This window comes from Sciurus vulgaris (genome assembly GCF_902686455.1).
Source record: "Sciurus vulgaris genome assembly, chromosome: 12".
In the NCBI taxonomy this organism is placed as follows: domain Eukaryota; kingdom Metazoa; phylum Chordata; class Mammalia; order Rodentia; family Sciuridae; genus Sciurus; species Sciurus vulgaris.
In genome coordinates, this window is record NC_136473.1 from 17896139 (window position 1) to 17918350 (window position 22212).

Here is a 22212-nt window from a genome sequence, read left to right on the forward strand (position 1 = left end):
TAAAATGACCTGAATAACACTTACCTAACAGGAATATAGGAAATATTAAATGAGTCGATAGATGTTAAGCACTTGCCCAAAGACCTAGCATTCAGTAAGCACTAAATAAATATTGGCTCTCATTTCATTATAATTGGTAAGACATATTAGGTTCTAGAAAGTAAGTGATTGACCTGTCTCAATAGTAATTTCTCTCAGTATCTCAAAAGTATGTAAACTCTTTAAAAAAATAGAATTATTCAGTCTTTCAGTTATTCAGAATCTTAGAATTTTGAACCAAACTTCAAATGCCTTTCTTTGTAATATATTCCCAAAGAAGGGAATAAATTTACAAATGCATTATTTAGTAATTCATAATGCATATACCCACCAATCTATGCTCAATTTAAGATAGTAAAAATAATTTGAACGATTTGTCAATTACACCCTGAAAAGATGAGGGTAGGGGAAGCAGACTTAGATGATAGATGAATTTTTAACTTGGGAATACTTTCAATTGAATTAATTACTTTTCTTAAACGCAAATTAAAAAACCCAAATGTCCTTTCTTGTACATTAAAATAATAATAATAATTGGAATAAAATTAGCATAATGTGGAGCTCTACTGAAAAAGATGATCACAATTCCCTGTTAAAAATCCTTCGGGGCTGGGGAGATAGCTCAGTTGGTAGAGTGCTTGCCTTGCAAGCACAAGGCCCTGGGTTTGATCCCCAGCACCATTAAAAAAAAAAAAAAAATCCTTGAATTTTTTTTTTTTTTAATTTTTAGTTGTAGGTGGACATAGTACCTTTATTTATTTATTTTTATGTGGTGCTGAGGATTGAACCCAGTGCCTCACACGTGCCAGGCAAGTGCTCTACCACTGAGCCACAGCCCTAGCCAGGTCTTGAAATATTGATAGTAATGATTATAGAGATTTTACTTCCTAGCAGCTGTTTCTTACAGCTGTCTACACATTAAATATGAGATGGTTTCCAAAAAACTGAGACCCATGAATGGAATTACCTTTGTCATCAGTCTTGGTCTGGAGTCCCAGAAGGGAGCTGACCCTGGTGTGCCAATGTGGCTCTCAGCCATCCAGGCCTAACTTTCAGCTGAAGCATAGGAAACTTCTGAGCAGCCAGTGCTCTCCAATACAGATAATGCTCCATGCTTGTCCTGTGTCTCTCCCTTTTAGAATCTTTTTTTTTTTTTTTTTTCCATTCTGTGTTTATATACCAAGAACTCATAATTGCAAGATACTGTGCTGGGTGCTTGGTGGTTACCAAAACGAACCTAACCTTCAAAGAATTTATAATCAAACAGAAAGGATTAGCCTGAAGACATGCTGCCAAAATTCTGTCATAAAAATATTTGGGCAGGTGTCATGAACTGCTCTTGTTGAATGTATTTCAACCCTTATTTTCCTTAAGGAAGCCAAGATCCTAAAATAAATGGCATGTGTTCAATGGGAGACCTTCTCCTGAGTGTGTTAAACAGAGCAGTGTTCTCCCTCCTCAACAATTTATAATGATTTAAGGTGGAACCTTGGGTGCTGTGACGGAAAAAGGCCATAAATTATCAAGTCTTAGAGGGAAAGTCAGTACATACCATTTAACTTGAGTCTGGAACATACTGAAGGCATTAAGTGCAATGGTATGTGACTGAACTGATGGGCGCTAATATGTAATTACTGTTTTTTACAAGTATGGTTATAGTGATTATATTCTATTTATTTGATTTTCCTTTGGAAAGTACAATATAATGTAATTATAATTAATAACTGCAAAGATAGGCTCAATTACTTAAGTCATGAAAATGAATTACCATCATCATATTGAGAATTTTTCAACCACCCTGTATATAGAGAATGACTATAGAAATAGTAATGCTTCTATTACTTGTAAGGAAAGTGAAATGAATAAACCAGGGAATTGATGCCAAGATGAGTATTTTTTAAATAATGAAAAACAAATACCAGAACTTTGTCGCTTGCTACTGTCTTTAAATCCTGTTATATATTTTAGGAATCATCACATTTTAGCTACAAATTAAAATTTTGAGTTATGAAGTTATATTTCCAGAGTCTTATCTTTGCAAAATGCAGTTTCAAATGATTAAAAAAGTGAAAAATCTTTTTAAATTAGGATTATTTTGATCTGCTTTTTGAGGAATGTTTTGGAAATGATTAGAAAACCTTGCATTAATATTATTATATGTTAAATGGGGCCTTATGCATTCCTTATAAATATTTCAGTTACTTATGGGATGATTTCATGCAGATTGTATGATTTTCGAGTAGACGTGAACCCTATGGGGAAGGGGTTATTATCACCCTCTGCAATTAATATGCACGTTTCCCATTATTGGTCTGGTAACTCCTGTAGGTAAAGCCTATGAAATCTTTAACTCTTTCCTCTTTTCTCCCCCATTCTAAATCAGGTTGCTTGCCTTCTTCTAATTCTAAATTCTGGTTCTGCAGACACCTGGTTTTGCCCCTCTGTTCCCTGCACCCTAAAGTAGGCTTCATCATTCAATTTTGTTATTCACCAAGCACCCCCAGTCCTGTCTACCGGCTCCAGCCAACCGCTGCCCCATGCATCTCTGGTGGGTTCACTTCTCTTCATCTCTGCCCCTAACAGTCTAGACTAAGCTACCTTCAGTTTCTCATCAGTGTTATTTTCTGGGAAGTTAAAGTCAGAAACATTCTCTTGGGGTGTCACCTAAAGCAAAAGTAAAAGCTGGACATTTCTAGTTTTTGAGGGATATTGAGGCCAGTACTATCTTTTGGAAAACTGCCCCCTACTTAATCAGTTAATCAGAAATATATAACATCCTTAACTAAACTTGCCTTCAAAGAAATCTAGTTGGTACATTTTTACTCTTCTCTAGCTACAAGTACCCAAAAGTTTGGCAGTTCTTTTTTTTTTGTTTTGTTTTGGGTGCTAGGACTTGAACCCAGAAGCACTTTACTACTGAACTACATCCTGACCCTTTTTATTTTTTATTTTGAGACAGTGTCTGGCTAAGTTGCTTAGGATCTCACTGAGTGACTGAGGCTACCCTCAAACTTGTGATCCTCCTGTCTCAACCTCACCAACTGCTAAGATTACAGGTGTATGCCACCTGGCTCAAAAGTTCAGAAAATTTTAGTAGACGTCATCTTTTGATATTGAAGTGTCCTATTTCAGTGATCTGATATACCTTTCTCTGAAGCACTATGGGCAAAGACTAATCTCTGGCCTGTGTAACTTTCAGCTTCTTGCTGTTCTTTCTTGATTGTATTGGCTTGATGAGATTCACTGTATTTGAGCATGTATTTTTAATCATGAAAAAAAAATTTGTATATTAAAAATGTACAAAATACTCAGTTCTAGTTGTTTTGTCACCTATAAATTTAACTCTTTGAGATTTCATGTCCTCATATTGTTAAACTTTAATTTTCTGAAATAATGCCCATTCACATTAAAAACAGAGCCGTTAACTTTCTGGAGTTTTTATTCATTCATAGGTTGTATTCTATGCTTGTTCGTCCAGTACAAAGTTTTTTAAAAAATATTTTTGGGTTGTCGATGGACATGATACATTTATTTTATTAATTTTATGTGGTGCTGAGGATCGAACCCAGTGCATCACACATGCTAGGCAAGCACTCTGCCCCTGAGCCACAACTCCAGCCCCTGGTACAAACTTTTAAACACTTGCCATGTGCCAGGTCTGTGCAAGCTCTGGGGATGTACGTCTGCACACGTGGCCCCTTTGGCAGGAACCTTTGTCTAAGTCATAAGTGGATCTGTGGTGCTTGGCACGGTGCTTCCTACTCTGGGCTAGAGCTATGGAATGGAGCAGAAGAGTTCCCACAGAAGCATTTCAAAGTTAACGAGGATTTGGCCAAATGAATGGAGGAGAGAGGTGGTCCATTCTGGAGGATAGTGGAGAGGTTTGCAAGTTCCAGGATCAGTGGGTGGACCATTGTCTAGGACAATGACTTGAGCATTCGCCACTGGCCAACTCCAAAAACACGTCAATCATTCTGAAGAGTGTGATTAGTTAAAGGAACTGGAGAAAGAGGCAAGCTTACATTGTTGAAAGCTTCCTCTGGGAGCGGAGTGGAAGCTGAAGGAAGTGGAAGCAGTCTGGTCTGGACTGGCCAACCCTGGAGGGGGAGGTTCCTCAGGCCCTTCACCCTGACTTTGAAGTGCAGAGTAATTTGTCATTGATGTGCCTTAATCAGCAAAGTTGAGGATTCAGGGAACTGTTTGACCTGGTGCCTGCCCTCAAGACATTTAGAGTCTATTTGGGAAGAAAGATGAGAACATCCTGTGTAGTACATAGTGTTTTAATAGCTTGCAATGTATTTATATATACCATACCCCTTTTGATCCTGTTGTAGAATAACTGACATTTTATAAATGAAAGATTGTAGCACTCTGTAAGTACTGGAGATAAAATCCCAAGATCTTCTAGGCCTAAGATCTTGCGAATACCACAAGAGATACACTGTACTGTCTTGCTTGTTAAATGAAGACAGCGAAATTAGGTAACAGTGTAAGGTAAAAGTATGTAAGATTGCATAAAGCGTGATTACTCATCAGACATTTCTTAAAGGAACTCTAAGGTGAGTTTGGGAAGAGTTGAGCACTCACGGTGTCTTGGATGATGATTTGCTTTTCTTTTGTTTTTGGTCATTTGTATTTTGATGCAGGGATGAGGAAGTGCAGGAGGACATGGGCAGGGGCAAACAATTGGGCATGAGACGTGGCCCGGGGTTCTTGGAGGGGCAATAGGGAAAGAATTGGAATTGTCCATGGGAGCCAGTGGTGAAGAACTTTAGCATTAAGATCAAGAGTGTACGGGCTGTCCTAAAGAGGGTAGTGACCACAGGACCTGAGACATAAATAGTCAGGGGGGAAGAAAACCGAACCCTGTAGCGACCTGGAACAAATGTGCAGGTGGGAGGTGAGGTCAGGTGGGAAGGCGCCCCAAGCCAGCCTGTGCCCTCCTTCCTGTGGTAACTGTGATGGCCTTGTTCTTCGTTTTTTTCCGCTTGTCCTTTATGTGCCCCTAGCTGTGACTCTTTCATGCCACATCCCTTCCTTATTGGGGAAGGTCAAGATGTTTTCCCTTGGTCCACCAGTTCCTATCTTGTTTACGTCACCTTTTCATGATCCTTATGTGCAATTTGATGAAATACATTGCAATTCTTTAGTCACCTTGATGCTGGCGTGTTGAAAATCGACAAACCTGTGAAATGCTAGACTGGTAGAAAAACACCCTTCTCTTCAGGTCCTAGGGATCTTCCCTTACAACCTAAGATGTCCATAATCACTCTGCTTTTCAGTTCAAGTTACGTGTTGGTTTGGCTTAGCCCTGGCACAGAGAGTTCTTGCCATTTCTGACTTCTGTCCTTGGCAACCTTTAGGGTGTCTGCATTTCAAATGACTTTTCACCTGAGACGAATTAGCTGGACTTTTCCTTAAATTCATGCCATCTTTGTCTTGTATTCCCAAACGCCTGCCTACCTCCCATCCATAACTTGAGGTTCCCACATAGTTTAGCATGCCCTGCGATATTTCATGCTGTTCGTCCATTTCAAAATCCCCATCAGAAGTCCCAGTCTCAGTCTAGGCTTCCCATCAACCGTTATCAGTTCTCCCCCAAACATTTACAGCAGGCAGTCTCGAGGCATAGCTTTGCATATTATTGCCATCTTTTATTAAAATGCATTTCTCTTCAAAGGCGATACCTGACTTTTTGAAAAGAAATTTCAGAGTGGTAAATGTCTTTTACCTTATTCCTCAGAAAAGGGAAACTATTAAATAAAATGCACAGACCTGCAGGAGAGAGCTCTTTAAATAACATAATATATTCGCAGTTCTGCCATATGTCAGTGGCTTCACTCTGCAGACCCAGAAAGCTACTCAGGGCGTTTCTGCAGTTAATGCTTTACTGCGTGTTACATTTTTCTTTTCATTTTCAGGTTCACTCTCTGAGCTTCTGGTTGGTATGTTTAATATGGACATTATCTAGTGAAAATGCCACATTTCATAATGCTGGAACAAAGTTTCACAGTAATTGCCTCTGAAAGACATTTGCAGTTCTGCATTTACAACTCGGTAGCTGACTAATTCATGGCAAGGTCAGGAAAGCAGCAGGCTCGCGAGTAAGAGAAGCAAAAATCATCTCCCGTGCCCATAATGACTTACCTGTTGGGCAATTAGACAAAATATACAAATTGTAGTTTGATGTATTAATAGATTTGGCCATGGGCTATAAAGCCACACAGATTGTCATCCGATTGGGTCAAAGCACAGGGCTGCATATGATATGTTCACTGTTTGCTTCTATAAAATGGATGGTACATAGTTTCTAGTAGAGTTTATAGTGCTAGTTATAGTGCTAAGACTCCTACATTGGCTTGATCTAGAGAAAGCAGATTACAAACTGTTGAATGAAGGAAAGAAATTTCAGGTACAAATTTACGGAAACATGGACTGCATTTATTTACTTTTTAAAAAACCACCCCCAGCAAAGCCCTGATTGAGAGGCAGGGGACTGAAAATCCATGAAGCACCAGGACTCTCCTGTTTATTTCTGTGTTGTAGGCAAGGCAGCTTAATAGAATTTGAATATAACTAAATCCAGCCACTTAGCGTAGCTGTCTGCCTCCCTATAATGCAATAGCCAAAGGTAATCTGCTTGTTAGGCACTTTCCTTTATGATCCCAGCAAGTCCCACATTCTGGAAGCAAATGTTGTATTTACCATAATCCATGAAAGGAAAAAAGCCTGAGCTAAAAATACAGAACTGACAAATGTGAAACACTGCTGCTGCTCAAGTTTTGTAATTGCTCCATAAATGACACTCAGGCATCTGTGTGGCAGAGATACTTTTATGTATCATCGAAAGAGCTGGCTGAGCTTCAGATGGGCTTGCAGGGGCACCGGGATTCGGGAGCATCTCTGAAAGGTATTTTCTGCTGACCAAGCAAATAATAGCTGGGTGGTATGTAGGACTCCCACGTTTGAAAACGTGATTGCCTGGTGAGTGATTATGTTCAATATGAGAATCAGGTTGGCACAGAACCCATTGGGGGAGGTGGAGATATTGAAGAATGGAACTGCTCTGGGAAATCTATACACTCACATCAGCTACTGAAGGAGGGCGGGTGCTGAAGGCAGGAAGTGGAGAACGGAAGTGAGCTGGGGGTGACTGCAGAGAGAAGATCATAAACAGTGAACTCCCTTCGACCTGAATGTGTAACAACCACAAGTAAACCAAATGGGCTTTAGAAAATCAGCCAGGCCAGTCCAGGGGAGGACAAGCTGCTTGATTGATTTTTCTTCCTTTTTTAGCATCATGATCAACATAGTTAAGCTTTATTTAGCGTTTGGGGCGCTCAAGACCATGTTAAGCTGCAAAGCTTCCTTTTGAAGTATGGATTTTATGTACTGCATGTTTACTTTGTATGAGAAACAATTATTATTTATTTATACTTTTCCCCACTTGCCAGATATTACTTTAAAGTGAGAGAGCATTTTGAGACTATCTGTACTCTCTCCAGGTGCTATTAAACCTGTGAATTTTCTCATTTAATCTTCACAACATCACCAAGAGGTTGGCCTCACTGTTTGTTCCATAGCTGAGGGATCCGAGACTCTAAGTAACTTGCCCAGGATTACAGAGCAAGAAAGCTGCCGAGCTTGGATTTGAACTTGGGTCTGGATAGCATCAAAATTTCCCCTCTTTTCTGCTTGTGACACTTTCTAGACACCTGTTGTAGTATTTTATAGAGACTCATTTTAATGAATGAATGACTAAATTATTTGACTAATGGTACCTTATTAGGAGTATTTTGTACACATTCATATGAAGCTTTCCAGAAGGACCCAAAGTGTAATCAAACTTCTTACCAGCATAATTTTAGAAACATATCCATATCTTCACACCTATGCTGAAAAAATAAAATGGATAGAATAAGAAGCACAGCTAGGTTTCAGGTCTGAGTAATCAAAACTTTCATAATTAAAAAGGGAGGAAACGTTTCCATTGCAATCTAAACAAGCTTCCTTTTCCCTTCACTATTCCGTGTGCGGCCCGTGTGTCTTCTGATTCACGCTTAGCTGATCGAGTGGCATTGCAGAGCAGATTGGAGAGGAGTTGGCTGGATCGCTAAACCACATTCCATGATTCCCTCATGGCCGCGTGCTCACATGCTCTATCTGAATCGTTGCTACCCGCATTCCTGAATGATGAAATCTGTCTTATCATCTGCAAAGCCCTTTCAGGGGTCTTTCCCTCCGAGGCCAGAGACAACTTGCCTCCTCGTGTCATTAGATAGCTCATCTTCACCCACAACCCGCAGCCACATCCCTTCGCGTGTCCATCTCCGTGGTGGAACGATATCTTTGCCTGAGCTCCCTGGAACCCTCAGGTGGAAGACAAGGCAGTACAGTATCTGGCCCGAGGGCCTCACATGGCACATAGTGACAGAGGAGATCAGAGCCCTGTGCTAGGTGAAAGAAGAGGATGGAGCTGACGGGCACCTGTGGCTATCCAGATCCATATTCAGATTGCATGGTGCCTTGATAAAAATCCTTAGAAATCATGAGATTGCACCAGTGCCACTAGGGGAGATGCCCAGGACCTGTTTGCCTGATCTGTCTCCCTCCTTGTATGTGCTGGGTGCTCTGCTTAGGTACCAAGGCACATGGGGTGACGACCACAGTAGGGAGAAGGACGTGACGAATTCGAGAGGAAGTACTCCTAGGGATTTCCCGGTTTGGGATGGTACTTTGGGGACAGGACTCACAGCTTTTTGTTGCTCTGGCCATGACCTTGCGCTGAGACACTTGTACGTGGCCAGCAGGAGTGGTACAGAGAGCTCCTGGATGAACATGGCCAACAGGTTGAATTATGGTTAGTTTCTAAATGTTGAGAGAACTCTGGTAATTAAGACGGTCGATTCAGAGGTAGAAGTAATTAGAAACCAATGCTGCTCCCCGCCTTTTTTGTTTCTTTTACTATGATGAGCCCCAAGAGCCTCTGCAGTCATTAAACAATAAAATGCTTGTGCAAAGCTTGTCCCCATAAGCCTTTTTGAGTGTGACTTCTATGAATATCAACCAGGAGGTCCTTGTTAAGTGGGGTAAGCCCGTTAAAATGATTGGGCTGTGTCTCATAATCACACGTGGGTTTCCCTTGTGTTGACTGTAGAATATAAGTTATATAAACATACGATCACTGTTTGCCGATTCTGTTAGGAAATGGTTCTAATTATTACCTCCATGGCATAGAGAAGAGATTGCATGTCACTGAGTCACTTGAAAATTCACTTTGAGGAACACCTGTCCTCAGGTGTGTATAACTGCCAAGCAGAGCCGTGGCTGGCCTCGGGGCAGAGTGAGGATTGGCCCGAGGGTGTCAGTGAAATAGTAGACAGCTGTTAAGATGGATCTTACACCCTTCTCCCCTTCTCTTGGATTCCTGCTTAAAATGAACTGAGCAGCTTTTCTCTGCCACGCGCTTCTACCGTGATGTTCTACTTCATTGTATACCCAACAAATTGGCCAGCTGATCATGGACTCTGAAACCATTAGCCAAAATAAATAGTTTCTTCTCTTAAAAAAAAAAAAAATTCATTTTACATAGAAAGCACCAGAACTGAGCACCACGAGAGCTACCAAAAGAAGTGCACTTATTTATTTGCATAAGTTGAAGAGCTACGCCTGTGGCATCTGTACAGTGAGCACTTAGTTTAATAAGGAAGGAACTCCTGGATTTTCCTATGCATACACTGAGGTCTTTTGTATTAAAGTTGATGAGAGTAAGCTGGGCACAATGGCACATGCCTGTAATACTGTTGGCTCTGGAGGCTGAGGCAGGAGGATTGTAAGTCTGAGACCAGCCTCAGCAATTTAGTGAGGGTCTCCTTAAATTGCTTAGGGCCTATTTCAAACAATAAAAAGGGCTGGGGTGTAGTTCAGGGGTAGAGTGCCCCTGGATTCCATCCCCAATACCCACCCCCCAAAAGAAGTTAAAGGTAGGTGTTCGACCCATACTGAAATCAGTATTTTTAGCAATAAGAACACTAAACTGTGTTTCACTGTTGCATGGTTCATTGTTGAGCTTTGCCAGAGGTGGTCCTGGCTTTTGTTTACACAGTATAGAACTGAGGACTTGCTTTTGCTGACTAGTCTGAAATTTAGGCCAAGTGTAAATATTAGAAGTGAATTTTGCCTAATATGCTGCTTTCTCCTATCTTTAACCAGTAGAAATGAGGGGCTGTAAATAATTAAAATAGAGACCATTGAGCTTTAGAGACATATATGAATTTTAATAAAAGTCAAGGGCAGTATGATACTCTGCTCACTGCTGGCAAAGCGATCCACCTTTTTATATCTTGGGTCAGAATAACATTCTGTCCTTGCTCATTCTTAAGATGCTTGATTTCCTAAAATGACCATCTTTATTTAAATTAAGGACCCATTTAGAGTAGTTTTAATAATGTACGGTTTCATACATAAGTGGCTTCATAATTTATTTCACCATTATTCTTCTCTGTCAGTTTTGAATGTTTTTGTTAATTAAAGAAACAAACAGAAAAGGAGGGTCTTCCTCTAGCCAGACAAGCTAGTCGCCCTGGTTATCAATTTTGTCTTACAAACAAACCCACCCCAAACTAGGCTGTCAGTAAGGGCCAGTTAATGAATTAAAAATGGCCTCAGTCAACCTCCTTGCCCTGGTTTCACAGGGGAACTGCCTCCTCGCTGGAACCATTTATCACATGTTAACCCATTTAGGAAAGACACCTTCCCCTGACTTGGGACCAGTTCCTGCCACTCTTACCTAAATTACTGGTATGCATATTAAGCAGATTCCCCTGCCTTCAACTAGCTTGTGGGATTTTATTTTCCCACTCAGCTCAATCCACTGCTCTTCAGGTTTTATTTCATTCTAGGTGAAATTCCTAAAAATTCCTGTAAACACAGTGCACATAACTATGAGCTACTTGGCCAGAGGGGGGCGGGGCTTCCAGAAGCAATGTCGGAAATAAACCCCGAGGCTTTGCACTTTCTGAGCATGGCCTTAGACACATCTGGTGTTCCTCTCTTCTTCTAAATCTGCCCTGCTCTCTACTCTCTTTGGCTCCCGATGTTCCCAGCATATGAAGGTGGAGCCCTGCCAGGTTTTCCATGGAGATCTCCATTCTTCCGGTTGCTAATGAAACCTGTGTATGGAAGCATCCAAAACAAGCTGATCTCAAAGTGCATGTGCCGTTATGGGCACATAATTAGGAAGTTACCTCATCATCTGGCAGTCCCTCGATTCGAATCTCCTCCGTCCACAGGTATTCATTCATTCAGGGATACGCTCGTCAGCTGATTTCCAAAAATCCTAATGCTTTTCTGCTGTTGAATGTATTCCTTATGCTATGGATTCCAAAAAGCTCACACAGTTAAATTTCCCAGGGGGAAATGTGGTTTCCAAAATTGATACCATATGACCTGGGGAGGGGAATTAAAATTGTTTTTATAGCAATTTGGGTTGTTGTTTTTAATATTTTTGTGTCATCCTGTTCTTGATGAGCGTTCAGGTTTCAGCAGCAGTAAGTGTTTCTGTTTGATGGTTGTTTTCAGTAATGTAAGACAGAAGCCCTTCAAAGTAGTTTTGTCTTCCCTCCATCAGTTCTATGGGGGGAAAAAAAAAGATTGTGATTTTTTTCAAGGAAAACATGAGGCTAAAGGCAGGAACTCAGGTATCGCACTTTTTTGTGGTCTGTGATCTTTATCGTTTGGCACGGTTACTGTCTGTCACACCAGCATGGCAAGCAAGCATGTTGGTTGTTATATGAGCACGCACCCAGCGTCCTGAATCCTAGGGGAATGTAATGTCTTGCTGTATTCCTCTCCCACCTTGTTTTGGAAAGACTTCTTTACTGGCATTTTAATGATGCCAGTGAGTCCTCTTTAATGTATTTGATTGCCCTTATAAAACTGAAAAAACACGCAAACCTAAAAGCCACATTTCCAAAGCGAAAGCGTGCTTTCCCAACAGTGGACAGCGCTCACCTCCTGCTTTCAGGTCAGCAAAATGCATGCTGCCTCTCTTGTAGCCAGACCTCCACATTAGAGAGCAAGAAGCAAGCCAAACCTGGGCGGCTGTTTGTTTTCAGCTTTCACTTTTGACCTCGCTCTTGAAGCTGTGCCACGCTTAAATTATACTCTTCTCTTTATTTCCCACGTGTATAACTCCCCTTCTCTTCCAGGAGTCTATTTAGCAAATATTGTCAATTCAGGAAAATTATGATTGCAATTTTAGTTGCCCCAGTTTAGGGCTTTCATTTTAACACTGAAGAACTATAGTAATATGCTTTGTGTTGCTATTAGGAATAAAAGTAATCCTTTACATGATTTAAAAATACCAAGCCTAATAATTGCAGGTGACTTTCAGTTTCAATATCAGACCCCCCACACACACCTTTCGTGAATGATGCAAGATCAGGAAAGGTATTAACAGGAGCAAAAGTAAACAAAGGGTAGCATTAATGAATAGAAAGCTCCGGAAAAGAGGAGGGCAGTTGTCAGCCGGAGTTTTTGGTGAGAAGGGCATGCCATTCATAATCTTCTTGTTTCCAGGATTGCAGAGGTTTCCTCACCCAGCTTGTAGTAAGAGCATTAGGCTTTAATTTTCAACTGAAAGTTTCCAACCTCAAATCCCACCATTCAAAGGGAGTTACTGAGTCTAAACTTTTTGACTTTTCCTGTATATTCCCTGGATGCAGACTGCCACTTTGACCCTGTTAAAGAATCATAGGGCGAGTGTCCTATATCTTAGGGATGCTAGACTCATGTTTCCTTCCATGTCTTTTGCACAAGTGGGGTGACGGGAAAAGGCCCTTGGGAGTCATGATGCTATTGCGGGCTTTTGTTATTGTTCTGGTAGATAGCGTTTGCTCAGTGTTATGTTGTTTTGCTCTGAAACAATACTGTATTCATTGCAATTGAGTGAGGTGGATAGGATCCTGAGCTCTAGCGTCCCCAGGAGCTCATACCTCCTGTAGACATACCAGTCACATATGCACAGGGAACCCCCCTGCACACAGCCACAGTAGGGAGACTTGTGGCCCCAGAGAGTTGGCTTGGCCATGAGAGACTCAAAAGATTATTATAACCTTAAACAAAAAGGAGGACTAAGGCAGCTTCTTCTGGACCAAACCTTAATATCCCTGGGTCTTCCATGTTGTGATGAATCAAGTAGAACACAAATGCACAGAGATTAGGGCTCCTAGGAAACATAATCTGTTTCCTCTCCTAAAAGAACGAGAACATTCTGTTTAAACAATCCTCTGTTCTTGTCCTCCTTCTCCCTGAATCTCTGATCATGCTGGATCTTGCAAACACAGGGTAAGTACCCACCCTTGGAGTGGGAGGCAGCCCCAGCACAATCTGCTGGAGCCACGTGGAGTTACCAGGGAGTGTTCTAAGAGAAAAAGAAACACTTTGTGGGCAGCAAGAACTTGCTGTTTTTTCAAAGGCTACACTGAAAATTCTTCCCCAGAACCCTGGCCTAGTTAAACCCTGGACCTTGGGTTTGACTCCCATAAGTTCTCCTCCTTAACGGTGGAGTTGGGCAAAAGAAGCCAGGGTAGCAGCGAGTGGAAGGTGGAAGACTTGAGCAGCCTGCTGTACCCAGCATGGAGCTGTGACAAAGATGTCGTCGCCTCATCCCAGGAAAACAGGCTCATGTGGTCACTTCCAAACAGGCCAAACATTGGATGGAAAAGAACATTTATAGCTACTATTTCAAGACCTCAAATGTGAAGTTGTACAAGCTACTAAATGATAAAAAACTAAGGACAGTGACAGTGTGTTGTCATTGTGTTCTAAACCCAGTGCCTGGCACACAGTAGGTTCTCAATAAACAGTTGTTAAATAAATAAAGGAAAAATACAATGGACTGGACTAATTAATAGTGGAGATTATGTCAAGGTCAGCTAGCAGTAATTGTTCAGGAGAAGCTCATATAGATAGATCTATCTTTTATCCTTCTGAAAAGACTTTGATTTACAGAATTATCACTTCTCTAACTTAACTGTTCTTCACTTTATCACCCTTTTCACTTTATCTGAGGGTGCTAAAAGGACGTTCGTGAATAGAACCTACAAAACCTGCCCCAGTCCTAAATCATCATTCCTCCTCAACTGGGACATCTGTTTTCCCTTTGGTTTCTCGTAGTAGACTTTTCTGTGAAGTGTGCCTCACTCACAGTTCCACAGTCTCAGCCTGGGTCTTCAGAATGCTTCTGTGACTCCACGGTTGTCACTTTCCTTGACCCACTGAAATTTCAGTGGTACATGTTTGGCTCTAGAATAGTCCAGGGTGGTTCTGGATACTGGCAGTCCAGTTAGATTTATCCAGCAACCTAGAGTGGAAAGGAGGGTATGGGTTCCCTCAGTCCAGGTACCACAAGGACCTTCTCAGAAAGTCACAATCTGCCATGGTCAGACTTAGTAGAGGTCTTAACTTTCAGAAACAAAAACAGCTTACCTGAGCCAGGCATGGCTGTAAACCCAGCTGCTCGGGGGACTGAGCAGGAGCATTGTAAATTCATTCAAGCCTGAGCAATTTGGGAGGTCAGTGCCTTATCCATGAGGTAGCTGGACCTCCTCAGTCTGGGCAATTTAGTGGAAGCTTGTCTCAAAATGAAATTTTTTTAAAAGGGCTGGGGGTATAGCTCAGTGACAGAGCACTCAGCTAGCATGGGCAGGGCCCTGGGTTCAATCCCCAGCACTGCAAAAAGGTAAAAGACAAAACAGAGAATACCTGGGCCACATTATAAGACAAGTTTCTGCAAGAAAGGGATTTTTGGATGTCAGCAGCAGTGTCATTCAAAGCCATGAGTAGTGCCTAATTTTCCCAAGAAACGAGCAATTAATTTTTTTTCTTGTTCAAGTTGACCCACCAAGTCTGAGCTATTCTAGAGGGGTCTCTCCCCTCTCTTAAATATAGATAGGTAGATACTTAATTTTTAATATTCTCTTCCAGGGTTTTTTTTTTTTTGACAGGTTATACATATGCTAATAGAAAATAGGCTTATTATTTGAAGCACAGAGCTGCTTGTCACCGAAGCTTCATTAACACCGTTATCACCGCCTGACATTTATCTTATAATTTTCTAGAGCTGACTGTTGTGTCTCCATGGAAACCCAAATTGCAATTGAAACAAGTATGGTAATAAAGGCATCCACCAAGATTGACAGCAAGCAAAGCCTGGTTACATTTGTTTATAGTTCCTTCAGTAACTACAGCTAGAGACAGAATATGCACTTTGGGTGTTCAGAATTAACTCTCTCCTGTCACTGGCTACACCTGACTCTGTCTGAATGGCAAGTTTATCATAACACCCTTGGTTCTGAGGTTAGTAACGAGGACACTAATTTTTGCTGGAATCATCACAAGGCATTATGAATGTTGAATATAAAATTAACTGTGATCTTATTTGGATTCGAAAGGAAATTCTTTCTGGATGGTTTTGACACTGAAATGTTGATCAGTCCTTGAACTGGCAGCTTATGGTACCTGAATGGATTTCTTTGGGGGGCAAGGGGAGCAACCACAGAGTTATACCATTTTTTCCCTTGATATTGAGGAACCTGTGCTCTTTCAAGTTCATGACTTCACATCGATTTGGTTGGTGCCTCCAAGCAAAGAGTCATGAAACTGGAGTGGGTCCAGAGTGAATTAATCTGAAATTAATTTGATTCTGAAAGACTCCATCTGGCTGTGTTTGGGAAAGGCAGTTAGACAGATATATAAACACATGATCATCTGTATTCATTGTGCCAGATGTAGTGTCAAAAAATGAAGAAATGGCTTCAAAAAATCAGCTATGGGGAATTTTGATATAATGATATTCAGCCTCTTAGAATAACAGCCATTATAATTTAGCACATAATCCTATTTTTATTCTTATTTGTTTAGGGGGTTAGATCTGATGATGTACATTTTAAGAAATAAGCAAATTAAATGTCAAAGCTTATTTTAATTGGTGATTTAAGATGCTAAGTGGAATTTCTGACATACTGGGAAAAGGAGAGAAGGCTTATATATTTCCAAATCAAGATGTGGTATCTGGTATTGATTTCATCTTATAATATAATTTGAGGATTTAAAACTAGCAAAGTAGGACTTTCCCTTTTGATATGTGGTTTGATAGCATGACAAACTACCATATTTGTGTTATTGGGAAACACTCTTGATAAGCTGCTGTGCATACAACTCTGTAAGTTTTCTTTTAGTAATTGTTCAAATCTGACCGTGTTCTTTTGCAAATGTCTTTAAGCGGACTGTCAAAAAGCAAATGTTTTGGACTACTATCTTGGAATTTAGTGCAATTACTATAGAGCATCTGATTGCTTTTTCTTATGTCTGGATAGAAAAATTCTGAAAAATTCATGTTTGGTCCCATTAATGTTATCAGAGGCATCAATTCTGGACCTTTATTTCCAATTTTTAAGCCTCAAATATAATTTGTTGTGATGTTTTGAAGAGCAAGAATTAAATATGACTTCTGAATCAGTCAGACTTTATTGACTTTGGAAAAACCAACTCCCAAAAGGGAATCACTCCTCCTTCCTGTGTCTGCTTCCCCTTCCCCTCATTTCTCCCAGCCAGAACAACCACCAAAACAACAGGTAGCTTAAAATACAGCAGGATACCTGGGAAACATTAGCCCAAACAAAGCTGAAGAGTCTAATAAGCAAAATCAGTTTCTGCATGTAATGACAACACATTAGAGGGTGCATAAATCCTGACATCTGAGCCACCGTGGTGTTAGAAAGTCGCATCTGGGCTCATCTCTAAGGGGGGCAGTCACTCTGATTAGCTAGGTTTGCGGTGTGGATGAAAGCTTATCCTCTCAGGTTTCTATTCTCTTCGTTGTCTGATTTTGAAGAAATTCTTCTGACAAGAAATTACATATTTCTTGGCTTCCTTAAGCAGAATTTATCGAGCATGATGTTACCCTACAGATGAGAGAAGATTGTCACTATACAAATTAATGATTTTGCTGTGCTGCTGTCTGAGGCGGCTGCTGGGGAATACATCTGTGAGTGGCTGTTACCTGCAAGGCCCCCAGATTCCTGTCTCTGGGCTGTCAGGACAGGGCAGACTCTAGCAAAGACTCTCTCTCATTTGCTACTTTAATCTGCTATGGGATTTAAAACACAGATGACCAAGCCTATGAAAACCAGCATAAAACAGTCCTTGAGAACCAGTGGAAGCACTCTCCAAAGGCTTAAACGGCATAAACATCAGGAAAGGGGACTTTGTGACGTACATTTTTGGTTACTGTGAGATCATTTTTTTCCCTTAATTTTGTTGCTGGCATTTCACAAGCATGCGAGTTTGAAGGCATTATCAGGAAGAAAGAAAGAAAGAAAGAAATACACCTGAACCTAATGAATCGATGTCTATAGAAATTTGTATCTTTCTCCACAAATGGATTCTGTTTTCTCTTCTCAACTACCGTCATTAATATGACGTAATTAGTTACCATTTACTGTCAACTTTTGATTTTCCAGATCACTGGAAGGGAAACGGTGGCATTAGTAATTTGCAGTGCATTTCTGCCAAACCTCGTGTTGTTGGCTGACTTCTTAGGCTGGCATCCCGTTGCATTTGTATTCCTTGATTACACGTCATTTATGACTGAGAAAGGTAGACAGAAAGCAGGTTGGGGAGAGACCCGCCTGAGATTAAATCTTGCCACTGATAGATGATAAAATGAATAATAAATGGACAGATGATCAATATTTAATGGAAAAGTGGATAGAGTTCTGAATGCCAGCAGGCACAAAGGTCGGCAAAGTCTTTGTCCTGTACTCCAAAGTGGCTAAAGCCCACTGAACGGGTGTTGCCGTCATTCAGGTAAGATGGTAGCCAGAACTAGGACAGTGACTGTGTGGGGACAAGTGGAGCCTGCAGGCATTTAGAGAAAACTGGACATGACTCAGTAACTCGTTGGTAAAAGGTGCATCAACTCAGATTTAATGGAACAGTGCTAGATAGGGTAGCAGGGTCCTTTATAATAGTGGGGGCAAATCCTATAATGTGAGGTTTAATCTCTCCTGCTTTTTGACTTCTTGCCCATTGCCGATATCCATTCAGAAAGGATGGACTGAAGATACGTCCTAGGATTGAGTTCAAGGCCTTCTGCACCAGGCCTTCCTGACCACATTATTTAAACTTGCAACCTTGCGCTCGCACTCTCTAATTTTCCCTCCCTTATTTTATTATTCTTATTTTTCTCCTTTGAAGTAATCTCTTTCTGGTATAAGTTTTTTAAAAAATATTTTTTAGTTGTAAATGGACACAATATCTTTTTATGTGTTTATTTTTTTAACATGGTGCCAAGGATTGATCCCAGCACCTCACCCGTGTGAGGCAAGCACTCTGCCACTGAGCTACAGCCCCAGCCCTCTGGTATAAGGGTTATTTATTTTGTTTATCTCATGTCTCCCTCTAGAATACAGACTCCATCAGAGCTACTTTATCCCTAATTTACCAATTGCTATCCCCCCAGCACCTTGAACAGTGCCCAATTGAGGGAGTCACTCCGTGAATATTTATTGAATGAATAATTGACTAAGACACCGTTGTCAAGAATTTCAGTTTTACCATATACCCTACTGGGGTTCAGATGATCATTGTTCATGTAGGTCAGAGAGGGGACGAGGTCAAAACAAGCAGTCAGTCTGGATTAGGTGCATGTTCCCTGCTTCGGTGCTCAGATTCTTGGGCGGGGGAATGTGAACCAGTAAGAGTGACTAGTGGAACATGAAACCTCATTGGAGGAAAGAAAGATGGGGAAAGGTTATCTTCAGGTATGCTGAATTTGAGGTGCTGCTAGAGGATTCTGTCATAGTAGAGCCAAATGGTCGAGACCAGGAAAGTTGTTCTCCGAGTGGCATGGTCAACGTCAGGAATACTCAAGAACAGGGAGCCCCTGCCCAGGAGTTCACACAGTGTGCGAGAGAGTGGAGATGGAGGGGACTGTACCTCAGACTTCTAGGATGTGGCATCTCAAGCACAGGTTGAAGGACTGGGTGAGGCCATTGGTACAAGTGGCCACCATGCCTGCCAGGGGTCTCTGCTGGACTTCCTCTCCTGGTGGCTCACCAGGTCTTGTGTCTCCAGGTGGGGACTGCTCCTGGGCCCCATTCCGTAAAGTCCCAACCCACAGAGCCACCATTTTTCCTTTTCTTTGTTTTTTATTTTCTTCCCTGTCATGTTCTCAACTAAGTGAAATGGTATAGCTTATCCTTTGGCTTTGATTTTTTTTTTTTTTTTCCCCTAAATTCCATTTAAACATTGACCACAAGAATGCAGTGTGGTGTAGATTGCTGACCACCCCGTCCCCTTGGCAGCATTAGTCACTTGTTTCTGGCTTACTGCAGCCCTCATATATTGCTCTATTACAGGCCAGAGCATGTTAGATTTGGGCTTTACATGGAATATACATCTTGCTTCTTCTCATTGACTAAGAGCAGCTTAAGGGCATCAATCACATATTTATATCTCAGACCTCTCCTTCAAATCCAATATGTGCCTGACATAAAGCAAGTCTTGAATAACTGTGTAAGAATGAGGAAGGAAAGAAGAAGGACTTTGTGTGGGGGAAAACTTTCAAGGTGTTTGAAATTCTGCAAGGGGGATTCACCCGCTTTGGCCAATCAGTGTCTTGCATTAAGTGGAGAGTGTTGTGAATCTGCCTTGACTGCTCTTTCTTGTGTAAATAAGTCCAGGCATAGTATTTTCACTAGGGGCAAAAGCAGGACTACTTCCTTGAGAAGCACAGCTGCTAAACCTGGTCTGCAGAGGGCCAGGCATGGGGCCCGGCACTTTGGCCTCTAGAGGTGCCCTCCATACTTCCATCACTTGCTGCTAGACTATGAAGAGGGGTGGGGACATTTTTGTTGGGGGAAAAAAAAAAATCAGTGTTCGGGAAGTGAGAGCCTGTGTTGAGTTTCGCACGACATTTGTCTTCATTTCGTAATGATTTGCTTTTCAGTTAATTGATGACCAAACTAATCTCCACTCAATCATCCAAAAGAGCCATTTCCAATCACTTCCCCACAGCAAGCAGGCCGATTCAGCAGCATTTAGGCTTGGGCAAGGAAGTGGGACGGGGGTGACTTCCTCTCTCTGCCCCAGGAGCAGTTTGCTCATTTGTAAAGTGGGGGCTGTGTCAGCCTCAGCCACTTGGGGTCAAGTGTCATCATCTTGGTGTGCCCTAAATCTCTTTGGAAATGTGAAGCCCTCTATAAATCTTCTTTGAGATGATTATTTCCCAGTTGCCATTTCTAAAAGTTCATCTGGAATACCTCCCCCTCCTGCGCAAATGCCCCCTGCTGGACCCTGAGGTCCACAAAACTATTTCTGATAAATCACGGAAGGAAATGAGTTTCCCGGGTGGGGCTCTCTGTAACCCATGCCTCTGTGCCTTCCCAGCCGGGCAGGTTCCGCCATCAGGTACCCCCTGCATGCCTCCAAATTTACTTCTTTGTGGGGGTTTTCCAGTATTCTGCTTTTTAGTAGCAGTCAAATTGAGATAAGGTAATCAGGTTTCCCTTTTACTTGGTGGGACCAAATGCTGGTGTTCTGTGACCTTTTCCGCAGGAGCGGTTCCCTTTGAGTCATGGTTGCAATTTACCCTAGTAAACATATGTATAGCTTTTAGACCTCCAACCAAACACAGTCCAACATTAACTCCAGTCATCTAGCAAAACGCCTGTCACAAACATGCCCTTTCCTAGTTGTCTGTGAAAGAAAATGATGTCTGGTGCAGAATTTCTTTTTTTTTTTTTTTTCCCCTCACATTTTATCCAAGTCCAGGGACGAGCACATTCTGTGTCTGTGTACCTAAAGGAACCTTGAACCTTTTCTTCAGAGGAGCGCAAACTCATTTACTTACAAATTGAACATTGGAGGAGAGTTTTGCCTCTTTCAGGTGCTTAGGGTATTATTTGCTCCAGTTAATCTTCCGTGAGGATTCCCTAGCTGATGTATGGCCGTCTTACCTCTGAGCTTTGGGGCCTCATTCCCTAATTGGTGTGGCTGTGACTCAAAAGGTTTTGCCACACATGATAAATGGCAGCAATACCTCCCAGGTAAATACAGGAGCATCATTATTTTCACATTTTATTGCTAGTATAACTGATATCCAGGGAGTTTTGAGTTTACAAAAAAAAAAAAAAGAAAAAAAAAAGAAAAAAATCAGCCACCCATGATCCCACTACAGTTAGGATACAGTTCTTTCTCTGTTCCTGACCAATAGCAAACTGCTCTGTTGAAAGGCATTCAGGGAAGATGGAAGCTTGCTTCACGTGGCTATCAAGTGGTGCATTTTTAAAGAGCTTGCAATTCCCAGAGCTTGGGGTTAAAGGGCAGCTGATTCCTCCTTCTCAACAGAGGTGCTGGGGTAAGTTTGGAGTGACAGTGAGCCTCTCCTGAGTGGGGTGGTTCAGAATTTGTCACGTGTTTTCCTGAGGATCGTACAGGAAAAGCTGCTACCTGCACCCTGGGTGACATGTTGCCTGCCAGTCTCCGGGGAAGAGCATGCTCTCCTTAAATAACCAGCACCAAGATGGCCAGCGTAGAAGACTGTTAATACCGATGAATTCCATGCTCTTCCTGTTGCCCGCCGGAGGCACGCAGGCCCGCTGCCAGGTCCTTTCTTTTGCTTTTGCCTTATACAGCTTTGCCTTGCATAGTTTCCTATGATAACCAAACAAAGCCTGTTTCTTTGTGTGCTATTACTTAAGTACAAGTGATATTAAAAAATGACTCCTGAGCCCTTTGAAAGACTGCTTGTCAGCTGGCTGAAATGACAGGACTGCCGCTAGGATATTAGCAAGAGCCCTGGCACAGATTGAGAAAGATGGTTCTCTGGCAACACGGCAGCCGACCTCTCTCAGCTCTGTCTGAGCCTGTCGGGTGCTCTCCACAGCAAAGATGACACCTTGTCAACTCTGACTTCCATGTGGTTGTCTGTGAACCTGGGGAACAAATTGGACACAGAAGGGGAATCACACCACGCTTCCAGGCAGCTGGTCATATTGCCTAAATTATGTTTTCCATAAGTCAATCTGTGACCAAACCACAACTACAGAATTATAGGAATTAAGAACCAGATGGAGATTCTTCTGTCTCTTTGTTTTACCACTGAGG

The 22212-nt window shown here is 41.7% G+C and overlaps 1 protein-coding gene across 25 annotated transcripts in view; it reads left to right on the forward strand.

Moving 5' to 3' along the window:
* Positions 1-22212, forward strand: part of CELF2 (CUGBP Elav-like family member 2) — a 495873-nt gene that overhangs the window by 307144 nt on the left and 166517 nt on the right. Inside the window, exon 1 of one of the 25 annotated variants that reach the window (XM_079106215.1) lies at positions 18283-21463. The exons of the other annotated variants lie outside the window; for them this stretch is intronic. The gene's annotated coding sequence lies outside the window, so the exon portion shown is untranslated. Of the gene's footprint in view, positions 1-18282; positions 21464-22212 lie in introns of those variants that run through there. 25 annotated transcript variants of the gene reach the window in all.